Here is a 10200-nt window from a genome sequence, read left to right as displayed (position 1 = left end):
TTTATGTTTTGTATAGCAAATTCCTAAAGTCTAACAGTAGCTCAATGCTTATAGATAGTTAATTTTATATCCTTGCTTTTGGCATTTGGATTTTTTTTATCTTATGTTATTTAAAAGGTTTGAAAGGTTGATGAATACCTGTCCACCTCCATTCCCATCTGGTCTAGAACATTTAATTAGCTATAAGTCTTTTGGATATAAGTCCCTTGGCCACAGAGTACCACCAAGGGACAGAATGGAACTGGGGCAGGTAGCCACACCACCACAGCAATGATGGGACAAAATAAAAGTTTAGCCATTGATACTGTCTCTGGCCAATCTTGGCCAAATGTGGGAAAATGTAAACTAAAATAAAATCCTAGGCCCTTCACCCTGTCTACTGAATGGACCCCCTCTTGGCCAAGGGGACCCTAAGTAAAACAAAACCTTAAAACTGAGTTCCTGGCCATGAAGAGAAAGAAGCTCAGACACGCCCCATTATAACTTAATTCTGTTGGTCAAAAGGAACCCCAAACCTGGAACCCAGGAATACTGATTTGTTCAAGATCTAAGGACAATAAAACAAATAGTGAAGGATGTTCATCCTATGGTACCTAATCCTTACACTGTCCTTACCACTTTATCTGGAAATTTTGCTTGCTTTTCAGTAATAGATTTAAAAGATGTCATGATCAAGTGGGTTTTTTTGAAAGGATGGTTCAATGTACACAAATAAATAAATATGACTCACCACATAAATAGAAGCAAAAACAAAGACCGGATGATCATCTCAATAAATGTGGAAAAAGCATTTGTCAAAATCCAGCAACCTTTCATGATAAAAACCCTCAACAAACTATGCATAGAAGGAATATACCTAAAATTTATAAAAACCATGTATGACAAACCCATAGCCAACATCATACTGAATGGGGAAAAGTTGAAAGCATCCCCTTTAAGAATTGGAACAAGACAATGGTTCCCACTGTCCCCACTTCTATTCAACATAATACTGGAAGTTGTAGCCAGATCAATCAGGCAAGAGAAAGAAATAAAGAGTATCCAAATTGGGGAAGAGGATGTTAAACCATCCCTATTTGCTGAGGATTTGGTTTATATTTAGAAAACTCTAAAGACTCCACCAAAAGATTTCTAGAATTGATAAATAAATTTAGCATAGTCTCAGGTTACAAAATCAATGTACATAAATCAGTAGCATTTCTCTATACTAATATCAGTCAAACTGAGAGTTAAACCAATGACTCAATATCATCTACAATAGCTACAAAGAAAATAAAATACCTAGGAATATACTTAACCAAGGAGGTTAAAGATCTCTACAAAGAGAACTACAAAACACTGATCAAAGAAATCATTGATGACACAAATGGAAAAACATCCCTTGCTCATGGATTGGCAGAATCAACATTGTTAAAATGTCCATACTGCCCAAAGTGATTTACAGATTCAACATAATCCCCCATCAAAGTAGCAACATCGTATTTAATAATCTAGAAAAAATAATAATTCTAAGCTTCATTTGGAATCCCCCCCAAAAAAACCCAATTTACCAAATATGAAGGCATCACATTACCTGACTTCAAATTATACTACAAGTTTATAGTAATCAAAAAAGCATGGTACTGATATAAAAGTAGAGAAATAGACCCATGGAACAGAATAGAGAATCCAGAAATAAAACCATATACCTATAACCAACTAATCTTTTACAAAGTAGACAACAACCTACATTGGAGGAAGGAAGCTGTATTCAGCAAATGGTGCTGGGAAAATTGGATAGCCATATAGAAGAAGAAGCAGGACACTTATCTCTCATGATATAAAAAAATTTGAAGAGGGATACAAAACTTAAATGTAAGGCATGGAATCATAGAAATTCTAGAAGAAAATATAGAAAAAAACTCTTCTAGACATCAGCCTACACAGAGAATTTATGACTAAGACCCCAAAGGGAAATACAGAAATAAAAAATAAATAAATTGGACTTAATTAAATTAAAAAGCTTCTGCACAGCAAAAGAAATGACCAACAGAGTGAATAGACAACTTACAGAGTGGGAGAAAAAATTCACAAAATATACATTGAACAAAGGACTAATATCCAGATCTACAAAGAACTTAAACCAGTAAGAACAAAACAAATAGCCATATTAAAAAGTGGGCAAATGACGGGAACAGAAGTTTTTCAAAGGAAGAAAAATAAATGGCCAAAACAAATATATGAATAAATGATCAACATCATTAATCATCAGTGAAATGCAAATTAAAACCATAATGAGATATTAACCTTACTTCTGTCAGAATGGCCATAGGTAATAAGTCAAAAAAAAAATAGATGCTGGTGTGGACATAGAGAAAAAGGAATGCTTATCCACTGTTGGTGGGACTGCAAGTTAGTACAACTTCTATGGAAAACAGTATGGAGATTTCTTAAAGAAATAAATGGACACCTAACATTGGATCCAGCCATCCCACTGCTGGGCATCTACTCAAAGTTAAAGAACTTGTTTTATCAAAATGACACCTGCATACGAATGTTTATTGCAGCAAAATTTATAATTGTGAAGGCGTGGGATCAACCTAAGTGCCCATGAATTCATGAGTGCATAAAGAGAATGTGGTATGTATATACCATGGACTAATACTCAGGTATGAAAAGGAATGAAATAATGTCTTTTGGATGGACCTGGAGATTATTATCCTAAGTGAAGTATCTTAGAAATGGAAAAGCAAACACCACATGTACTCTCTAATAAATGGAAGCTAAACAGTGTAAAGAGATGTAAGGCCATTGGAAACCAAGAAGGGGGAATGGCAGTGGGGACAAGGGGTAAAATCTTACCTATCAGGTGCAACGAGCTCTATTCTGGTGGTGGGGACACTAAAAGTCCTGACTTAAACATTATACAAGGTATCCATGTAACAAAAACATTTGTACCTTCTTAATATTTTGAAATAAAACAGGATACTTCCTTTTGCATTCCTCTTGTTCCCAAATCCCAAGTGCTATTTTCTTTTGAATGTGAAGACTTGAAGTCTAAAGCCAAGTGCCAGTACTGCTAGACTGTCCTTGTTCAGGAATTAAAAAACTCCCTAATAATCTTCAGAAAAATTCTGGCCAGAGATTTGAGGGAAATACTTTTATTCAAGGGAATGATTTTACAGTATGTGGACACTATCCTGATAGCTAGTGGGACTGAAGCTGTATCAAGGCAACATGCCATAATTGTAGTAAATTTACTGGGTGACAAAGGATATAAAGTATCTCAGAAAAAGCTCAGATTTCACTTCCCATTGTTGAATACTTGAAGTTTGAATTGTCTCTTGTAACTCAGAACCTGCTCTCAGATTAGAGAGAGGCTACAAATCAAAGAGCAGTTCCTATCACTTGTAAGCTATTGTGAGGATGCTTGGATATTGCTGGGTTTGGCTGGATTTAGGTTCCTAACTTGAGGCCAGCAGCAAAACTCCTCTATGAAGACTTAGAAGGTGAAGTTAAAGAACTACTTACTTGGACCAGGGAATGCTACAAGCCTTTCTTGACTATTAAAGAAAAATTAAGCACTGCCCCTGCATTGAGTCCCCTGGACTTATATAAGCCTTTTGATTTGTTCATTCAAGAAAGGCAACACCGGTAATCCTAGCACTCTGGGAGATGGAGGTGGATGGATCGTTTGAGTTCAGGAGTTTGAGACCAGCCTGAGCAAGAGCGAGACCCCATCTCTACTAAAAATAGAAAGAAATGAATTGGCCAACTAAATATATACACACAAAAAATTAGCCGGGTATGGTGGGGCATGCCTGTAGTCCCAACTACTCAGGAGGCTGAGGCAGGAGGATTGCTTGAGCCCAGGAGTTTGAGGTTGCTGTGAGCTAGGCTGATGCCACAGCACTCTAGACCAGGCAACAGAGTGAGACTCTGTCTCAAAAAAAAAAAAAAAAGGTAAGGAATTTGACCCAGGGAACTGACAGAAACTTTGGGGGAGCATAAGCAATCTGTACCTTATTTCTGTAAGCAATTGGATCTGATAACAAAAGGATGGCCCACTTGTCCGGGAATGGCTGCTATTTCTAATACTTTACAGGAAGCTGAAAAGTTTACCCTCGGGCACCTGGTGACCATTCACACCATGCATCATGTATTACTCCTACTTGAAAAAAAAAAAGGGCTTTGGTTAATAGTCAGTGGCTAGATGGGTCAATATCAGGCTATGTTGTTAGATAATCATAATGTAACTCTGAAAGTGCTGTCTCCTTGCTGCCTACAGACTTTTGCTTTCCATTCTGTGATTACATTCAAATTATTGACCAAGTATATTCTAGTCTCCTGGATTTGACAGATGAACCCCTGTCAGATCCTGATGAGGAGCTCCTTATGGATGGAAGCAGTCTTATGGGACAGGGACCATGCAAAGCTGGGTATGCTGTGGTTACCAGCCAACAGGTAACTGAGCACAAGTCCTGCTCACCGGGACATCCGAAAACAGAAACCCTGTATGTCTTGCTTGTCCTTTGGGGATTTTCATTTGCCTGGCAAGACAGCTCTTTAGTTGAGATCTCTCAATCTATTGCCTGTTCTGCTAACCTATGGCACTGTTAGATTAGCTCCCAAAAACCGTTCTCATGAGTGCCTACGGGGAGTTTTAGGGTGGAAATTCTGTCTGGAGAATACGGGGCTAGTATTTCCTGGGAGGGATCCTAGATGGGGATGGGCACTTCTTGAATATATTTTATTACTTTGGTGGAGATGAGGTGGCCACTCAGCAGCACATACTAAGAAATTTCGGTTGCAGGCCCAACACTTTTGTTCTTTCTCATACCCTAACTATATCCCATTTCATGGGAAGCAACTAGGTAGATTGACATCCTGATTCCCCAGGATTGAGGAATGAACTAAAAAGGAGGGAATTGTAACCAGTTCTGTGAACAAATTTCAATGACCCTTATATGTTTTTTTTTTTTTTTTTATAATCTTCTCCCTTTCATGCTTTAGATTCTCAGGCCAGCAGGGCTTGATGACCTCTCTGAGCTGTATTTCAGAAATGATGGAATTTCTCCCATCCAAGTACTAACCAGGCCCGACCCTCCTTAGCTTCCGAGATCAGACGAGATCGGGGCATTCAGGGTGGTGTGGCCGTAGATGGAAATGATGGAATTTCTGAAAGACAAAGAACTAGAGATTCTGGAGGCTCCCAGGGCAGACTTCCTGACTCCAAACTCACCACCCCTGCGATCTGCCCCAGGGCACATGGCCCCTTGTTAGTTACACCACGTTCTTCCCCAAGGCATGTGGCCACTCTTTAAAAAGCCTATGATCTCTGTTAGTCAGGGAGATGGGTTTGAGACCTGATTCTCCATTCTCCCAACAGATTTCTTTTATAATGAAAAATCCCTTTCTTCCTTGGTAATCCTTATTGTCTCAATGATTGGATCTTTGTGCAGCAAGCAACTAGACCTAGGCAGAAATCCCCTTGCAGTTTCAATAATGGCCCTTTCAACATGGCCCTTAACTTTATCAAGATTTATCAAATGACCCTTAATTTTATCTATTGCCTTTCAGAGGTTAACTGTTCAACCTGATGTACTTAGAAAGATTTAGAAAAAGTTAAATATTAATTTTAATACACCTTTGTTAGTATTTTGATAACATGCATTTGTTAGGTACTTTTGGGGGTAGGAAGTAAAAAATATCTTAGATCTAGGGATTTAAGTTAGTCAATTTATGGAAATTATCCATCATCTAACCTAATGATGTTGGGATACTAATCATGGCAGGAAAACAGGCATAAACCTCAACTGCCCTGAGAAAACTGAGACATATGTTCGCCTTATCTAATGAGCAAAGCCACTATTCATTGTCAAGCCAATCAGCCAAATCAACTTCTTTTCTGTCAGAAAAGGTCTGACTCTGACTTCATATTCAATCCAAATACACATGCTATTATGCATCCCCATGACAACCATCTCATTTCTGAATGCAGCAACTAGCTGGGGATCAGAGGATCCCATTTCCTCACACATCAATTTAAAAAGATGCAAGTATAACTCCCTTGATTTTATAATGTTTACAATTTAAATGGCAACATCCAATACTCCCTACAAGTCAGAACTCTACTTTTTTGCAACCAAAGCTTGTTTATCAATAAAATCATGTTCTCAAGCTAAAACAAGTTTTAGAGCATGGATAAAATAAATAAAACTTTGTTTGTGCACAGCCATTAAAACAATAAGAACTGATTACATAATTTGTGGGGCCCAGTGCAAAATGAAAATGTGGATTCTCTTGTTCAAAAATTAAGTATTTCAAGATGGTGACAACTGGGCATTAAAGCCAGCATGGGCCTTTCTAAGCATGAGGCCCTTCTAAGAGTAGAGCCCGTGTGTGTGACTATACAGCTCACTCAGCCATGAAGTTGGCCTGGGAAGCAATTTTGTTCATCAAGACCCTTATGTCCTATTCCTAGTAGGCCGGGCGTGGTGGCTCACGCTTGTAATCCTAGCTCTTTGGGAGGCTGAGGTGGGAGGATGGCCCAAGGTCAGGAGTTCGAAACCAGCCTGAGCAAGAGCGAGACCCTGTCTCTACTAAAAATAGAAAGAAATTAATCGGCCAACTAAAAATATATAGAAAAAATTAGCCGGGCTTGGTGGCACATGCCTGTAGTCCCAGCTACTCAGGAGGCAGAGGCAGGAGGATTGCTTGAGCCCAAAAGTTTGAGGTTGCTGTGAGCTCAGCTGATGCCATGGCACTCTAGCCCAGGCAACAGAGCAAGACTCTGTCTCAAAAAAAAAAACAAAAACAAAAAACCCTATGTCCTATTCCTAGTATAAGTCACATCAATATGAATAAAAGTTTTCAAATTTTTAAAAATAATATCATCAAGGTGCTCTTTGCATGCAGTTTTTTCTCTATAAATGTAGACACAATTTAGTAACAGGGAATGACTGAAAATGTATGTGGATTTTCCTATCTGTAAGGCGTACCTTAACTACTATAACTTTACCATCATCTGGTGAGCAATTTCTCAGTGCCTCAGTTTCCTCATCTATAAGATGGAGATAATGTTGTGCCTACCCTGAGTTGTAACGATTAATTGGGTTAATATGAGAATGAACTTAGAACAATGCTTGCCGTATAGTTAGTGCTATAGACTTGCTTACTACCATCATTATTACTATCATTACTGTTATTATTTGGTCATTTCATTCACTATACAAATTATAATAATGTCAGAATAGGGAACACATTTAATTGCAGTGACAGATTTGGCACGTAAAATCTTTTTACCTATCAACAGTGCACCAGGTATTATAACGTTTTCTATTTTTATGTAAAATTTTATGCATTTCACTAGGAAAATAGTGAAACAAATGAGCTAATTTTTATGAGGCTCTCCAAGCCAACTCTGGTAATTGAATTTAAATGTTAGGCTTACTGATAATTTTACTAGTGTCCTTAGCTTTCCTTACAAATAATTCATTGATTTAATTTTAGAGTCTGAATGTTCTGTAAATAAATGGCTGCACATTACATCAGAGCTTTTTCTCATACTATTGTTTGACAATGTTTTGTGTGCGGAACACAAAGCAGAATGGTTATTGTTGAAAAGAATAACATATTCTATGTAAGATTCATTATGTTTAATATTGGAGTTTTGCTTTCAATTCTACTTTGGTAGTCCTTGGAACTTTGGTTGAAAAACTTCCATTATATTTTCATTTTCAACTTGACTCTTTTGTAAAAACCCCAAACTTCTGCTTTATTGTGTCCAAGGGAATTCTCACGTCCACTTTCTTCAACATCCTGGTTGGATTCTTAGCCACAGGCTGGCAAATTAAAAAAATTTAATGTGATACATAATTCCAACCCCTTTCATTAGAAAGTGACAGTGAAATTCAAAACTGAAATCAGTTTGTGTGACAAACATCTGTATAAGTTCGCTAGGGCTGCTGTAACAAAGCACCACAAACTGGGTGGCTTACAACAACCGGCATTGATTGTCTCTCTGTTCTGGAGGCTAGAAATCCCAAATCAAGGTGTGGGCAGGACCATGATCCCTCTGAAACCTGTAGGGGAATCCTTCCTTGCCTCTTTTTAGCTTTTGGTGTTTTGCTGGCAATCTTTGGCATGCCTTGGTTTGCAGCTGTGTCATTCCGGTCTCTGCCTTGTTGTCTGTCACGTGGTGTCCTCGTGTGTCTATGTGTCTTCAGGAGGCTGCCTTCTTATGAGGACATCAGTCTTATTGGACTGGGGCCCACCCTGCTTCAGTATGACTGCATCTTAACTGATTACATCTGTAACAACTCTATTTCCAAATATGCTCACATTCTGAGGTACTGGAGGTTAGAACTTCAATGTACAGTTTGACGGGGAAATAATTCAACCCATCAAAACTCCCAATTCGAACATTTTTTTAATTAAAAGTTGAAATTTTACTCTGGAGCTTTAATAATATTAAATTATTTGTAAATATACAAAATACTTTCATGGATGAATAATTAATTTTATATTTTCAAGGAATATCTCTTACTACTTAGACTTGTGCTTCTGAAGAGTATTATAAAAACCACTAAGGAATAAATTATAGGAAGAATCTTGTGGTATAGATTAATAAAATCAGCAGGGTCCAAATTAAAATAGTGTAGATGAATGTGATTATTGATTTTCATAACAAATTGTAAAAATAACATATAGATTGTGTTCTTTCTTGTTCTGTAATTTGTAATAATCCAATGTGATGTGAGGCTAAAGTTTTATGAAGCAGCAAGTACCATAAAAGGCATGGTATTTCTTCTGAAAATGTGTGTGAACACATGTACGTAGCTCTGGAGTTTGGCATTTGGGGATAAGTAAATCAGAATTATGTATTAATGTCAGAAATAATTCTATTAACTTTATACATTGTGATGAAACTTTATATATTAGAAGAGAAAGGCATATAATCTAAAAACTAATCAGTCTGAAGGGGTGTGCTTTTCTTTTGTAGGGCAGGAGAAGAATTATCATGAAACAGTAGATAAGGATGGACAGCTTCTGAGATGGCTTAAGAACAGATATGTGCCCAGATGGTTCAGTTCCAGGAAAGAGACACATGGAATCCAAAGATCTAGGAATGGATTTCTTGGGAAATTCTTTGTCCTTCCAAATATCATTTAGTCTCTGCTTGGCTAACCCTGTATCGCATGTTGAAACTTAGCATTAAAAGATCTGGGAAATGCAGATTTTAACTTTCTAGGCATGCTATATTAGAAAGGCAATCTAGAAGGCAATGTGAGTCTTGAGTGAACCAAACTAGTTGACAGAATTTACCACCATGGACTTCCATAGAATTTACCAGCACAGTTGCTCTGCACTTAATGCTGAACAGACTCAACGCTAAGTCTGTGGTGTGTGTCTGATAGTCAACATTGTGATTGTTACTGGCAGGTGATCATCCTCAGTTCTTGGAGTTTGGAGACAAAGAATTGAAACCAAATATCAAAGCAGTCAAGCAAAGTGAAAGAAGTTTATTAAACAAGTACACCCCCAGACATGGAGACAGGCTGCCAAGCAAGATTAGCAAGTGACAGTACACTCCAGAAGTGGGTAGGAGCAGGCACAGGTTTCAGCAGACAGTGGTGCTGAGGTCTCTGTGTCATCCTTTTTTCTCTTGTCTGGTTTCTTCTCCTTTGTGCTATTGTCTTTCTTTTTTTTTCCTTGACCAATAGGGACTTTGTCGCCTTCCTGATGTCAGGTGAGGGACTTTTTTTTACCTTATATGGTTTGATCTGGATGCGTTGTGTATCCAAAGCCCATGGGGCAGAGGGCAGGGACTGTAATGTATAATGTGCTCTATGCATCCCATTTGTTTATGTTGCTTGCTTTAGTATTTTCTCTGCTCATGTCTCGCTTTTCTTATGCTAACATCCTGTGACACTTATGGCTACTCTTGTCTTGCAGGGTGTTTTCTTACTCAGTATCCCTTTTGTTTACATGCCCCGTTCTGTACTTCCTCTGCTCATGTCTCACTTTCCTACCTCTGCTAACACGATTTATACATCTCCTGGAAATTGGAGCAGCTTGTGCATAGGTATGCAGCCTAAGCCTTCATTCCTGTGAAGTGAGATGACTCTTGAGCCCAATAGCCAGAGATGATGAAATGACCCTATTGGTGGTAAGAAGAGGCTAAACCATAAAACTAGTAAAGAATGATGCCTGCAAAGC

This window comes from Microcebus murinus, chromosome 2 (assembly GCF_040939455.1).
Source record: "Microcebus murinus isolate Inina chromosome 2, M.murinus_Inina_mat1.0, whole genome shotgun sequence".
In the NCBI taxonomy this organism is placed as follows: domain Eukaryota; kingdom Metazoa; phylum Chordata; class Mammalia; order Primates; family Cheirogaleidae; genus Microcebus; species Microcebus murinus.
Note: the sequence above shows the minus strand (reverse complement) of the source record.